The following is a 16,075-nucleotide window of genomic DNA, read 5'->3' as shown; positions in this document are numbered from 1 at the left end:
GCGTGTTTGGCGCCGTGCAGGTGAGCGCCACAATCAGGACTGCATACGACCGAGGCACACAGGGCCAACACCCGGCATCATGGTGTGGGGAGCGATCTCCTACACTGGCCGTACACCACTGGTGATCGTCGAGGGGACACTGAATAGTGCACGGTACATCCAAACCGTCATCGAACCCATCGTTCTACCATTCCTAGACCGGCAAGGGAACTTGCTGTTCCAACAGGACAATGCACGTCCGCATGTATCCCGTGCCACCCAACGTGCTCTAGAAGGTATAAGTCAACTACCCTGGCCAGCAAGATCTCCGGATCTGTCCCCCATTGAGCATGTTTGGGACTGGATGAAGCGTCGTCTCACGCGGTCTGCACGTCCAGCACGAACGCTGGTCCAACTGAGGCGCCAGGTGGAAATGGCATGGCAAGCCGTTCCACAGGACTACATCCAGCATCTCTACGATCGTCTCCATGGGAGAATAGCAGCCTGCATTGCTGTGAAAGGTGGATATACACTGTACTAGTGCCGACATTGTGCATGCTCTGTTGCCTGTGTCTATGTGCCTGTGGTTCTGTCAGTGTGATCATGTGATGTATCTGACCCCAGGAATGTGTCAATAAAGTTTCCCCTTCCTGGGACAATGAATTCACGGTGTTCTTATTTCAATTTCCAGGAGTGTATTTAAATTTACCCACTTGCTCTATTTTTCAATTTCTGTTTCTATCTATTTTCGTGCATTTTTTTATATTTGTCACGAATTTTGTTTTTTCATCTGAAATTCAGAGACCAGTTTTATTCGCTATTCTTTCCATAAGATTTATCTGAGTAATCGGTCAAGCCAGGCAGTTTACCTTAACTCCATTTGATTTGCTGTCGAGAATGTTTTTTTTAGTTACAGATTCCAGATTCTTAATTTTTTTTCTAAAAGACACCTGAACAATAAATGTGATAAGCTGTCCAGTGTTTATTTCAAATGACTGAGATATTTGTCCCATAACTTTCACTTAATATATCGTATTTGTTACAGCTTCACAAACTACGTTTTCTAGTTGTGCTTCAACACCAAATTCTGTAATGGTTTATCTACTGTTTCTCTGTATATACTATCGAATGCCTTCTTGAAATCAATTAATTTTACTATAACTGGTTTGCTGGTTAACATTCTGTGGCGAATTGTTGAATTTAAGTTAGAAATCTGTTCTGTGTAGGAACTTCCCTTTCACATCCTGATAGTCTCCTACTCGTTTGTCTAATGTTTCTTCAATCTCCTCAGGAAAATTTGTAGTGCGTTTTGCACACCATTGTGGATTAACTGTAACTGTAACTCTTGACATTTCGTTTACGTCCGTTTTTATGTAGTGGCTTGAATAAAAGTTGTTTTGACTCTTCTGGACTCTCTTCTGTTCTCAAATGGCTCTGAGCACTATGGGACTTAACATCTATGGTCACCAGTCCCCTAGAACTTAGAACTACTTAAACCTAAACCGAGCGTGGTGGCGCAGTGGTTAGCACACTGGACTCTCATTCGGGAGGACGACGGTTCAATCCCGTCTCTGGCCATCCTGATTTAGGTTTTCCGTGATTTCCCTAAATCGCTTTAGGCAACTGCCGGGATGGTTCCTTTGAAAGGGCACGGCCGATTTCCTTCCCCATCCTTCCCTCACCCGAGCTTGCGCTCCGTCTCTAATGACCTCGTTGTCGACGGGACGTTAAACACTAAGCTCCTCCTCCTTAAACCTAACTAACCTGAGGACATCACACAACACCCAGTCATCACGAGGCAGAGAAAATCCCTGACCCCGCCGGGAATCGAACCCGGGAACCCGGGCGCGTCTTCTGTTCTCCAATGTCCTCAAAACGCAAGTGTAAATTACCTGTAATGTTTGGTTCTGAGCATTTCAATAGTTCTATTGTAATAGAGTACTCACTGCTTCCTTCCTTGTGTTTGAGTCTTTTGATTGATTCATGAATTTCTACCTCAGTGAGTCAGAAATCTTCAACATTTTTAGTACTGCTCGAAATTGTAATTTCACAACTGGAACTGGACAGTTTAAGAGACTGTAAAACAAACTATGAGTTAAAATTTCACAATTGCCCTTGAACACTTCCATCAGTTGACAGCCGCAGTAGGTTCATCAGTTCCCAATAAATTTTTGACAGTGTTCACGCTCAGTGCATCATTACGTAGCTTGTACGACAATAGAAGAGTTGCTGCTGCAACCTAGCAGTTCATCTTATATAAATTGCCGACATTTTTAGTGTTAACGACACCTTCGTAGTAAAAGAATCTAAATCGCGGAGACGCGTTGCCACTCGACCGAAACATTGGAAGGTTCAAATTCTGGCGGCAGTGTCATCACCATAATTTGCCAAACAAACGTAGGAGATGATGTAGCGTGTAGTTCCCAATCACCAGGATTTACGCCAGTGTCTTGGTTTAAACTGCAGCTTTTCATCTTCCAACGAAGCGTGCAAACGTAATGATACTTCCTGGCATATTAAACCTGTACGCCGCAACGGGACTCAAATATCAACTCTGCAATGCGATAGCCAACTGAATTATTCAGGGACGCCTCGATTCACATCTTTAATCTACCAGTACTCCCTCCTGCTCTCCGAACACCACTCAGGCTCTTCTGAAACCCATCCATAGTAATGATCTTCACGTTGCATCTGGGACTTTCTTTTCTAACGTGCGCTAGTCCAGCAAAAAGGAGCAGCGGCGCAGCGCAACATGCTAAGGCGAAGACACGAAGCCTGCCCGTACTGCTTTCGAGTAAAGTCATTTTCATTTTTTTAAATCATTGACCAAACACTTGTATCGCTACACCCAATACTGTTTCTTCCTAAAGGGATATCATCATCATCATCATCATCATCATCATCATCATCATCATCATCATCATCATCATCATCATTTCTTTCCTTTCTCAGACGTTATTTATGATTTTTATTATTATTATTATTATTATTAATTATGATGATAACATTATACTAATTCGTGGCGAGGTATAATCGAGGTACAATTAGGAATCGTGATGAAATTATCATTTATTTATTTCCAGGCATGCATCGCAAATGCAGCGTACATTACCATATTCAACCCAACTATAGCCCAATATGACTTTACTGCGACACGCACATAAATGTATCAATAAGTTAATGATCATTCCACTACAATTCCGTATTCTACCTCGATTATACCTCGCTACGAATTTACCATAATGTTCAACAATAATATCCATTTAGGAAGAAACACGACTGGGTGTGAATGCAACACAATGGCTCTGAGCACTATGGGGCTCAACATCTGAGGTCATCAGTCCCCTAGAACTTAGAACTACTTAAACCTAACTAACCTAAGGACATCACACACATCCATGCCCGAGGCAGGATTCGAACCTGCGACCGTAGCGGTCGCGCGGCTCCAGACTGTAGCGCCTAGAAGCGCTTTGCCACTCCGGCCGGCGTCACGCAGTTCTCGTAAATTACGGGCCCGTGGTTTGCAGGCACAGAGCTGCCGCCCGATATCATCACAGACGTGTCCCATCTGGTTCAGATCAGCCGAATTTGGGGGCCAAGACATCAACGAGAGTTCACTATCATACTGCTCAAACCACGTTACCACATGTCGGGTCCTGTGACATGAACAGTTATCTGCTGGAAGATGTCGCCACTGTCGGGGAAGACATCAAGCATGAAGGGATACAAATGGTCAGCAATAATTTTCAGGGGGTCTACAGCTCTTACGGTGGCTTCGATTACAACCACACCTCCCATGGAAGGTCCAATATCTTGGTTCATCAGCGTTTATTGTCATTTTTTTTCCAGTGACCGAGGGAGGTGGCGCAGTGGATAAGACACTGGAGTCGCATTCGTGAGGATGGCAGTTCAAATCTCCATCCGACCAGTCAGACTGATGTTCACAGTGATTTGTCTAGACAGATTAAGGTGAATACTAGGATGGTTCCTTTGAAAAATGCGGGGCCGCTTTCCTCCCCCAAATGGGACGTTTAGTAACAGTCTTGCTGTACATCAACAAACTTATAATTTTTCTCAGTTCAGATTGGGCATGTTTGGTTCTACGGATTGTTCCTTTTTTTTATTCGTGTAAGAAATAAACATTATAGAGTTCGATGTTTGTTATCTGTGTCCTTACAAATACTTCCACATTTTAAGTTTCCGAATACTTTTTATCCTTAGCGTGCAGGTGAGGCAATGAGGGTAGACTGTTGCAGTACGTTTGGTTGAAAATTGTTTTCTCAATACCAGCGTATTTGGTACATACGTAAGGCAATGACAACTTACAGGACTCGTACGCATATCTACAGTGAATAGTAACTGTTGAGAAGAAATCATCAAGTTCTCAGTGATGGAGATCAGCAACATAATAAAAAAACAGGCACAATAAAACAACAACTGCTTTTAAAGAGTGAAGTGCCACCGCATCCTAACACGCAGTGCTCAGTGCTACACCGGTATGAACTGCAAGAACTGAATGTCCGCGGTCGGTTCACAGCCTTCAAAGACCTGTAATCACCAGCCAGAAAGTACTAGCTCAACATAAATGCGGCCGTCACCGTGTAGTACAGACAGGAAACTGTTCAAAAGAGTAATTTGGTTGAGTGATCAACTTTTCACGTTAGGTGACACTACTCTGTCAACCAAGGCTACTGATTCTCCGGAAAAGTACCTTTAATGGACTCACAGACAAAGGCAAATAATAGCATCCTTCGCTTCATTTCCAGTGACAGGTAGTCATTATGTATGCTGAACTACTTACAGTACTTTTGCGTCAGGCTGAATATTTACTATCGTTAAACATCGAGATGGTTCTATGAAGGAGTGGACCTCAATCATGGTTTAATAGTGAGTTCGTTGTTACTCTTCAAGAATGAATTAACAGCAAGGATTTTTGAGAGATTTTTGGTCAACAAATACGACCTTTGATGGGTATAATGTCTGTTAAAAATGATGTGGTCTTCATCAATGATAATGTTCCACTTAACTCTATCGATAAGTGAAATGACAAGTGTACAAGTGAACTATAATATCTCAATCAACGAACTTTGACATTACCTAGCCCATCAGAAATGACATTAAACAGAGAAACTGGTTTAGACACTCTTCTCCAACGTAGCTGCACAAAGTAAGTATTTTACTGCACGATAGATAATATAAAATGACCTCGGAAACAATTCACGAAGCGAACTTGTAAACATCATGAGTTACTGCAGATGTACGGTTGGGACCAACACCATGTCCGCTCCGATGGTGCTCCACACTTAAGAGAATTATTATGTCCAGCAAACGTTACAGACGAAGAAACACCGAATTCGTCTGTGACAACCTGACAAACTGTACGACTCTAGGGAGAGTACTTATCGGCCTGTTAATGAATGTCTTTTTTCGGTAAAATGCAAGCTTACGTCTCCACAAATTCCCATTATAGATCAATGCAGTCCCTGAAGTGCTATTCTGTGGGACTTCTGTAAAACAGGAAGGTCAACTACTGACATAATCTCTTCATTCGGCTGAAAACGTTGTCCAGCCACAAATTTCTACTGATATGGGAGAAGTCGACCCAAGAGCGTACCAAATCTACTGTACATTGCAAATATTCTAAATCTTTGTCTTCCCACTGTAAAAGCGTCTTGGCGGGTAAGTGCATTGTTCTCATGAAAATATCCATTTCTATTCACATCCCAGCCACTTTTTTACCTTGTTGGTTCATAACTCTTGTGGCATATTGTTTACCTTTTCGAAGAAATCAATGAGACTAGTGAAGTAGTGAATCCACATCTCATCCACAGCAACAATGCGGGGCACAAAATAAGTTCCATTCTTTTTAAAACGCCCAAACATTTCTAAGGAACTAGTCCGCACATTTGGTTTTGGTAGTCACTAATCAAATACGTAACCGTTTTGCACGGTGCTCTTTCATACATGATTCATGTAAAATGATATGTAGTCTTTCTTATGATATATCTTTAACCGTCCACCATCCAGTTCCATACTGATTACTTTCACAATGTTCTCATCTGTGGTTGTAGTTTCACATCCTTCACGTTGACTATCTTCAAAATACATATGGCCACGTTTTAATTCACTATTTTAATTTAGTCACAACGTTCTTAACTGTTAGAAATGAAGCATCAGACTCCTTACAAGTCTTCACAGTCTCATACGAGCTACCGCTGGCGATAAACCGTCCAAAACAATGAATACAGGGTGTTTATAAATGAATATCGGGGTTTTAACGCTTTATAATCTTTAATATATTAAACTTACAACTATAAATGATATGTCAAATGAAAGAGCATATCAAACAGCGCACACACACACACACACACACACACACACACACACACACACACACACACACACACACACACATTAAGTCTATAACCGAGTTTTTCCCTAACGTTGATAAGTGTGTCTTCAGTGATTGTAGCAACAGCTTCTTCAATCCGGTTTCTTAATTCATGGAGGTCTGTTGGTAGCGGAGGCACGTACACACGATCCTCAATGAAGCCCCAAAGGAAGAAATCGCATGGCGTTAGGTCTGGTGAACGAGGAGGCCATGCAAAGCAAGCCCTGTCATTGTCGTTTGGGAAGAACTAGGCTATAGACTTGATGTGTGCCGTGTGACAAATGGTGCTCACATTGAATATTTATAACGTTCTTGGTAAAACTGTGAGTTGCTCTTTCATTTGACGTATCATTTATAACTGTAAGTTTAATGTAATAAATATTATAAAGCGTTAAAACCCCGATATTCATTTACAAACACCCTGTATTATGATGACAGAGTATATCACTTTATCTATTTGAACGAACAGCACCCATCATACTAACTTTAACACGACGTGTAAACTACACTACTTCGTAGAAAAATTTGACTCTAGACTAAGTTATTTTGTCCCATGCATTCAAGTAAGGAAAACAGAATTTCTTTTGTACCAACGCCAGCTCTGCGCCAGGGCAAGAAATATTGGCTTAATATTGTTTCTTCAACTAGTTACGTCTAATTAAGGTCCTTATTTCGTGATAAGGCTGTAAAACATGGATTCATTCCAGTTGTCTAGCGAATCAATGCTTCTGCATTTTATAACAATAGACCAGACAACAAAATCTGGCAAAAGAAGTTGAGGTGAAGACAGATGAGCAAACACACCAACAAGAAGCTCCGAGCTGATGCCAGCGGGGGTAATTCACTGAAGTACGTTGTTTGGCAGATTACGAGAGGAATTGCTCGGTAGTTATTAAGCCGAGATACAGCATACGACCGATCGTTAACGTTTAAGGTCCTTTAACTGTGAGTTCATAAAATGTTGTACGCCTCTCAACTTCAAAAGAAAACTGTACCACTGAATCCCTACCGTACCTCGCACCACTTTTTGCCTTTATTCGATAATACTAAGTCACACATTCTGTATTTTCTTTCCTTCTTTACGGTGGATGTCATAGTTCTACTGGATACTAACACTGTTTAAGAGCCTACTTCAGTCACCTTTAACTACACATCTGTTAAAATCCGATTCCTGTTTATGGGAGCATACTTCGAAACGTTGTGTGTCCTCAAATATTCATTGTTTCAGTGGAAATACGACGGACAACACACTGTTATATACCAATTCTTTTCCCAGATCTACTTCGATGAGAACTTTCAGGCGACACGTGGTCAACTGATAGTTCTTTAGTTCATTTACACTACTGGCCATTAAAATTGCTACACCACGAAGATCACGTGCTACAGACGCGACCTGAATAAGATGCTGTGATATGCAAATGATTAGCTTTTCAGAGCATTCACACAAGGTTGGCGCCGGTGGCGAAACCTACAACGTGCTAGCATGAGGAAAGTTTCCAACCGATTTTTCATGCACAAACAGCAGTTGACAGGCGTTGCCTGGTGACACGTTGTTGTGATGCCTCGTGTAAGGAGGAGAAATGCGTACCATCACGTTTCCGACTTTGATAAAGGTCGGATTGTAGCATATCGTGATTGCGGTTTATCGTGTCACGACATTGCTGCTCACGTTGGACGAGATCCAATAACTGTTAGCAGAATATGGAATCGGTGGGTTCAGGAGGCTAATACGGAACACCGTGCTGGATCCCAACGGCCTCGTATCACTAGCAGTCGAGATGACAGGCATCTTATCCGCATGGCTGTAACGGATCGTGCAGCCACGTCTCGATCCCTGTGTCAACAGATGGTGACGTTTCCAAGACAACAACCATCTGCACAAACAGTTCGACGACGTTTGCAGCAGCATGGACTATCAGCTCGGAGACCATGGCTGCGGATACCCTTGACGCTACATCACAGACAGGAGCGCCTGCGATAGTGTACTCAACGACTAACCTGGGTGCACGAATGGCAAAACGTCATTTTTTCGGATGAATCCAGGTTCTGTTTACAGCATCATGATGGCCGCATCCGTGTTTGGTGACATCGCGGTGAACGCACATTGAAAGCGTGTATTCGTCATCGCCATACTGGTGTATCACTCGGCGTGATAGTATGGAGTGCCATTGGTTACACGTCTCGGTCACCTCTTGTTCGCATTGACGGCACTTTGAACAGTGGACGTTACATTTCAGATGTGTTATGACCGGTGGCTCTACCCTTCATTCCAACCCTGCGAAACCCTACATTTCAGCAGGATAATGCACGACCGCATGTTGCAGGTCCTGTACGGGCCTTTTTGGATACAGAAAAATGTTCGACTGCTGCCCTGGCCAACACATTCTCCAGATCTCTCACCAATTGGAACCGTCTGGTCAATGGTGGCCGAGCAACTGGCTCGTCACAATATGCCAGTCACTACTCTTGATGAACTGTGGTATCGTGTTGAAGCTGCATGGGCAGCTGTACCTGTACACGCCATCCAAGCTCTGTTTGACTCAATGCCCAGGCGTATCAAGGCCGTTATTACGGCCAGAGGTGGTTGTTCTGGGTACTGATTTCTCAGGATCTATGCACCCAAACTGCGTCAAAATGTAATCACATGTCAGTTCTAGTACAATATATTTGTCCAATGAATACCCGTTTATCATCTGCATTTCTTCTTGGTGTAGCAATTTTAATGGCCAGTTGTGTATCTTATGTATGGGTTTAGAGCCGTCAATGTAAATGAAAGTAGCAACCTGATACTCCGGAAGATCAGACAGAACATATGCCAAAATGTAATAGGGACGACTGAAACTTTAGGTCCTTGAAACAGATCTGTCATTATTTGTGGTCTGAGTGCTAACCAGGGCGGGGGCAGGAGGGTGGGGACATGGGGAAAACGTTCTGAGGAGGTTACGTGGAGGATCTATAGACTCTATAGGCACACTACAATTGCTAGTTCCCCCCCCCCCCCGAGGGCAAGCGTCGGGGAGGGGGGAGGAGGGTTGATGTCTCTTGCGTGCGAACGGAATTTGATAAATTGGATTATCAGAAATTGTCAGAACTGTGAGCAACAGTTAGTATGGTCGGAACTAAAGACAGAAAATCCCTGCTTCGGTAAGGAGACCGTCTAAGGGGCTAGTCTGGATGGAGCCAGTGGCTAGTCTTACTCCACAATGAAGGACTCGGTCCAACAATTTCGAAGCTGGAGGTGTTGCTGAGCCACAAACCTGGCAACCATAGTGCAACTGGGACAAGAGACCTGGTACTAGAAAACGTAAAAGCAGTGATCGTAATAAGATCCTAACCAACAGCGATCACAGACGAGTGTCCCACCCTGTCTTGACAATAGCTTTGAAACCCAACAGGAATTTCCGCCGTCATTGAATAAAGGTTTACATCAACCAGTTTCCAAGCGAACACTGCAAATGGAACTGTATGCAGTCGACATTTGGAGTGTGGTCTCTGACAAAAAGTCACTGTCCAACCAGTCTAACTCGAATTAATCCTCGAACCACTAAGCCAACTATCCCTAAAAGCTATTCAGAGTTTGATAAATAATGTTGTTGTTGTTGTTGTTGTTGTTGTCTTCGGTCCTGAGACTGGTTTGATGCAGCTCTCCATAATAATAATGAGCGTATGGCATTGGTGGCCGGGAGACCCCTCGCGGGGCGGTTCGGCCGCCGCTCCACAAGTTCTTTAACGCCACTACGGCGACATGCGAGTGAATGAGGATGAAATGATGAAAGACGCAGAACACCCAGTCATCCCGAGGCAGAGAAAATCCCTGACGCGCCGGGAATCGAACCCGGGACCCCGTGCGCGAGAAGCGAGAACGCTACCGCAAGACCACGAGATGCAGACATTTGATAAATTATTCTCGGGATATCGACTGGTTAATATATTACTAGGATGACATCCCGAGAAAAATTTATCAGTTCAACTCGCCGAAAAGCCTGTATTTACATGTTCACGGTTTGTTTACGCCTGTACTCACATGTTCACGATTTGTATTCGAGGTAAACTGACCACCAAAATGATAGCATACCGTCACGTGCATCAGAAACAAATATTGCGAATTGAGGAACAGAAGGATGTCTTAGCTAGGCTGTAAAAGAAACTATTTAGTGTAAAGAATTGCTTATCCGTTTGGACTAAATAGGAAATGAAACATAACTGGTATACGAAAGACAAGTTAACTATATGAAATTTATAGCCCCAAATAGACTGTTCTAACAGTACAAGACAAACTACATTGTCACTTTAGCACAACTCCTTGTGAATCGGGCATTCATTTCTGACGTCAAGCGCAATTAAACCGTCACGACTTTCTTTAAAAAGACTGCGTTTTCAGCATTCACCAGAAGAGCGACACAGATCCTAAATGTGGAATACATATTCTTAGCTCAATTTTTTTCATCTTTTCGTTACTCCTTGGGACAGATTGACTTATTAAACATTCTGCACTCATGACTGTCATACTGGTCCAATCAATGTGCTGTGAATTACAGCTACTTTAATCACTTGAGTAAATCTCAGATCTTAGTTTTCCAGAAATACTTTGCAACCAGCTCAGTGGTTTTGATGTAACATAACGTTTTACCTAGAAATTCTATGCGAAAGAGTAAAGGGTGCAGTTGAAATAAACTGTATTAAAATCAAGTGATATTTCATTTTATTGAATTCAGTTATTGGAACCAAAAACATGGATCATTTAGTAACCTTCGTAGCAGAGTGGTCAGTGCGACTGACTGACATGCGGGGGACCCAAGTTCCATTCCCGACTGGGTCAGAGATTTAATCTGCTCAGGAACTGGGTGCTGTGTTATCATGATCAGCATCATCATCATCATCATCATCGAGTTAGGCGCCGAAATGACGTCAAAACAAAAGATTTGCACTAGGCAACCAAATATCCCCAGCTGGGGTATCCTGCCCAAAAACGCCATACAAACATTTCATTTCATTGCCCCACAAGAGATTACAGTACGAATGAAACATTCAACAGGAGTATGGACAAGGCCCACCAACAGCCAGGATTGTTATCTTGTCATAAGCGTCTGAGGACGTCCAAGCAGCACAGACAGCACCGAGAGACCTAGTGAGAGCCAAATATCAGTCTTCACCCTGTGTGTGTTCAGCCCTCAGAGACCGCTCTGCACGCTCGACAACCTGCCACATGCAAATACTTGCCTCATACAAAGGCATCGCATGGCTCGACGAATGTCATGCCCTGTCTACCGTGAGTGGACGAAGTGAGGAAGTTTCCTGTTAATGGACGAGTTGAGGCTCAGCCTTGAGTGTAGCTCTCGCCGTCTGTTTATGTGGCGCATATCTGGGGAGTTCTTAAAACTCTTCGAATATTGAGGAGAGTGAAACTTCCTGGCAAATTAAAACTGTGTGCCGTTCTGAAACTCGAACTCGGGACGTCTGCCTTTCGCATGGAAGTGCTACATCGACTAAGCTGCCCAAGCACGATTCATGACCCATTCTCACAGCTTTACTTCTGCCAGTGCCTCATATCCTCATCCAAAATGATTCGGCAGTTCCATTCCTCTCACCTACGTTAGCATCATGTTAGGAACACACACAATACATCACCGCATGCTTTTCCTTGGAGGACTGTGACAGCTAAAGTGTATAGGAATTCTGTCCTAGAATGATAGGTGCGCCTTCTTTCTCGGTGCACATGGAAACGAATTCCATCTGATGGACGATAATGCTCAGTCCCAAAGGGTTGGTCTGGCAGATGGATAGTTGTAAAATGAAATCTAGAAAGCCCAGTTTATTTCCAGGAATTAAATTCGATTTAAAGTGCAAATGGTTCAAATGGCTCTGAGCACTATGGGACTTAACTACTGTGGTCATCAGTCCCCTTTAAAGTGCATGATACACACTAGGTCCCAGGACTGCAACCCTAACATCACCACAGCTGGCAATAGTGTGTTCGTTGAGCAATGCTGTACACCATGATCTGCAGTACAAGTAGTCACTGCACATTGCGAATCGCCATAATGGCCATATCTCAAACTGACACTTGGCAAGTCATTGACAGGACACCATATACAGTCCTAACCATGAACCATGACCTGTTTCCCAGAATACCTCATTTCCGCACGTCAATGTCACAGTGCAGCAGTCAACGGCCATGTCAAGGCGGATACGTTGGTTCCCGTCAGATCACCAGTTAACCACTGTCGGGTGCGGCCTGTTCTTGGGTGACTGACCGTCCGTGTAAACCACAATAGTGGGACAACACAGATTCTACGCGACTTTCACTATCAAATTAATTATGCAAATTAATTGATCAATTGATTACTCCCCCACCCTCCAATGATATCACGGGCTTTCCCCAGCTGGCATGTGGGTCCCTCTCAGGAAACTACCAGCCCCCTCCCCTCCTGTGAAGTAATCCAAGATGGCGTCCAGAGAAAAATGGCAGGAAATTCAAATTTATTCGCAAGAATATCAAATTTTTGATATTAACCTTGAGGTCCAGAGACCAACTGACCTACTTCACAACACCACCACCGTTGGGCGCTGTAGTCGCCCTCTCCCCCACCTGCAAATTGGTGGAAAAAGGACTCAGTCTGTGCTGGGCTGCCACATACGACAGATGTAAGTCTCTTATTTTGTATGCAGTACTGTATATTATTTATTTAAGCAATTTGCACTGCCACTGATCGATCACTAGACTGTAGCTCCATCCAGTTTCGTCAATAATTGTTAGATGTGGAGTGGATATTTTCGTTATTAACCTAGAACTGCAGAGTTGCTCCAGCCAGTCTATCCAATAGCCCTATATGAGAAACACAAGTGATGACGGCAATTTGACAGCAAGCTATCACTGAAGTACAGGGGAGTAGCCTCCTATTGATCTACAAGTGATCTGCTAGGAGGAACATAACGATGAGTAATAATAATATTAGAACAGCGACCCACAGGGGCTGTAACAGTGTGCCCCTATATACAGGACACGTGTAGCACTTGAGAACGAAACACACTTATAGCCATTTACGAGTCAAGTCGCATCCTAGCCAACAGAAACCTGGGAAATGTATCGTACAATAGTTTTTATGAATGCAGTGCCCATAATCTTACCTGAACATGGTGTCTCAAGACAAAAAAGAAAACTGACCAGTCACCTCCCGTCTAGTCCAGCACCCTCTACCGGGCGTATTGTGTACTTGAAGAGCCGGAGCAGAGAAACCGTGGCTCGCAGGAGGCCACTTCCGACCACTTAAAGTAACCAAATGCTGTGCCACGTACAAAGTCAAATGGCTCTGAACGCTATGGGACTTAACATCTATGGTCATCAGTCCCCTAGAACTTAGAACTACTTAGACCTAACTAACCTAAGGACATCACACAACACCCAGTCATCACGAGGCAGAGAAAATCCCTGACCCCGCCGGGAATCGAACCCGGGTACCCGGGCACGGGACGCGAGAACGCTACCGCACGACCACGAGCTGCGGACCGTACAAAGTCTCTTAAGGTTGTAAATGTCTGGTTTATACTATGTATCACTTTATAAATTTGATAATATAGCTTATTTTATTACAATGATATTATGATGTAGGTTCTGTTAGAAGATCTCACTGCAACAAAAAAACACATGAGTAATGCCCCAACTCTCACCCTCACATCCACCCACCCAGTGCTATATCACTGATATCAAATTGATGGGCTAATTAATTAATTTGATCATGAAAGCCCCTTTGCATGGTGAGTAATTTTTTCCTTGCAGTCTGATTACAGTCGTCAGGTAGCCATTACACATGCTTCCATAATGTCTCTGGAGGCCTCCCACAGTCTAGGTGAACACTTCCTCCAGTGTCACAATTTGTGGTTACTGTCCTCAAATAGGTGAAGTCATCCGACGCTACTTGCGTTCTGTCTCTCTGTTGACTTGTCATGCTACTGTAAGGTAGTCACATAGAATTCTGGTATACTGCTCCCAAACTAATCCTGCTGAGACTTGTCAGTCTATGGGGGCAATAGGATATTTCATTCTCTTCTCCATCCCAGGATTGGATGTGAAAAGCTGTCATCAGGGGGGGGGGGGGGGGGGGGGGGGGAACCTCCGCCCACGTGTCACGGCTGTCCCACACCTCGCAGACGAGACACTGCTAGCCCTGCCGAACAGCTGCTAACGATTCCCGACCCGCACAAGTTGTTCTATTCTTCCCACAAGTACTGGACACTGAAATGTCACTCATCCCTCCCGCAAACCGAAATGTTCTGATATTTTTTTTCGAAATATCCCAGGAAGTCTGATTACATGGTGGGCAGATGATTCGAGAACTCGAATGGGAATCCATGGAGAGAAGACAGTGTTTTTTTTCCCAAGAAACACTCTCAAGAACTGTCATTTAAAGCAGACCGTAGAAGGATTCTATGGCTGCCAATGTAATTTCGCATAAGGATCACGAAGATAAGATATGAAAAATTAGCGCTCAAAGGGAGACATATACGCAGTCTTTTTCCTTCACTGAATTTGCAGGTGGATTAGAACGGGAAATTACTAGTAGTGGTACAAGGTACCCTCCACCACACACTGTACGATGGCTTGTGGAGTAAGCATATAGATGTAAATTTACTCTACCTATTAAGATGTCAGTCCATCCATTTATAGGCATACAAAACTCACGGAAGAATGTCGGCAATTATTTATTGAGAAAAAGGACGGAACTTCTGCTGCTGATTGTCTCCCTATAGAGATCTTCATATTAGTCCCTAATTTTCTCATTGCAGTCACTTCATGCGACGTATGTGAGAGGTTGTAATATGTTTGCCCACAATGCTTAAAAGAAACGGTAGAGAGCTCACCTCTAAACTCCCCTTTCGTCACACTATTGCTTACCTACCGTATTCTCACCAATCTTCCCGTCTTCCATATATAGCATTTGAGTCTACCTGACTTCGACAAGAAAGAGATTGCCCCCTGCCCCCCCCCCCCCCCTCCCCCAGCCAAGTTACTAACTCCTAATTCTCTCGAAGTGTCATTATGTACCGACAGCAGTGTTCCAGTAGTTAGGAGGCTGACAGCTAGAGAGTTGTCACAACGAGAAAAATAGCACACTAACATACAGGAGGAAATTCGTAACCATGCAGAGTACACACGGGCTGCACGAAGAAATTCAGAAGTATAACACCTAAAACTCATCGAAATCGAGTGACTGGCTATAAATATCCCTCCTGTACATAACCTAAATCATGTTTATCGTATTGCTATGACTACTATTATAGAAATAAGATAGTCTAATGGTGTCAATCTTCGTTGACAGTACAGAATGTGTGTATGTGTGTGTGTGTGTGTGTGTGTGTGTGTGTGTGTGTGTGTGTGTGTGTGCGTGTGTATAAACACTTCACTTCAGAAATGTCACCTGGTAGAGATCTCAATAAGATTTTACTGAGTGTCTCTTTTCTGATATTATAGGATATATGTTCCGCCTTTTATGCAAAAATACTGTGTTTCTTGTTACCCAAACATGTGTCAGCACCTCTGTGCCATCGTCAGTGGATTTTGCTTATTGAAAAACTGTAAAAAGTGAACATATTTTAGGCTGTAACTGATTTAAAAGAGTGAGGCCTAAAGGAAGTTTTTGTTTGTTTTCCTTCTTACCGAGATTTTACATTATATGGTTTTGCAAGACTGTATTGTGTCCTCCACTG

General features: G+C 43.4%; 1 protein-coding gene across 5 annotated transcripts in view; it reads right to left on the bottom strand.

The window, feature by feature from the left end:
- The window catches only part of LOC124723103 (bone morphogenetic protein receptor type-2), a 371,581-nt gene that overhangs the window by 296,478 nt on the left and 59,028 nt on the right, over positions 1 to 16,075 (bottom strand). The window lies entirely within an intron of this gene.

The sequence above is a fragment of the Schistocerca piceifrons genome, chromosome X, assembly GCF_021461385.2.
Source record: "Schistocerca piceifrons isolate TAMUIC-IGC-003096 chromosome X, iqSchPice1.1, whole genome shotgun sequence".
NCBI classification, from domain to species: domain Eukaryota; kingdom Metazoa; phylum Arthropoda; class Insecta; order Orthoptera; family Acrididae; genus Schistocerca; species Schistocerca piceifrons.
Note: the sequence above shows the minus strand (reverse complement) of the source record. Positions and strands in the feature narration are given on the sequence as shown.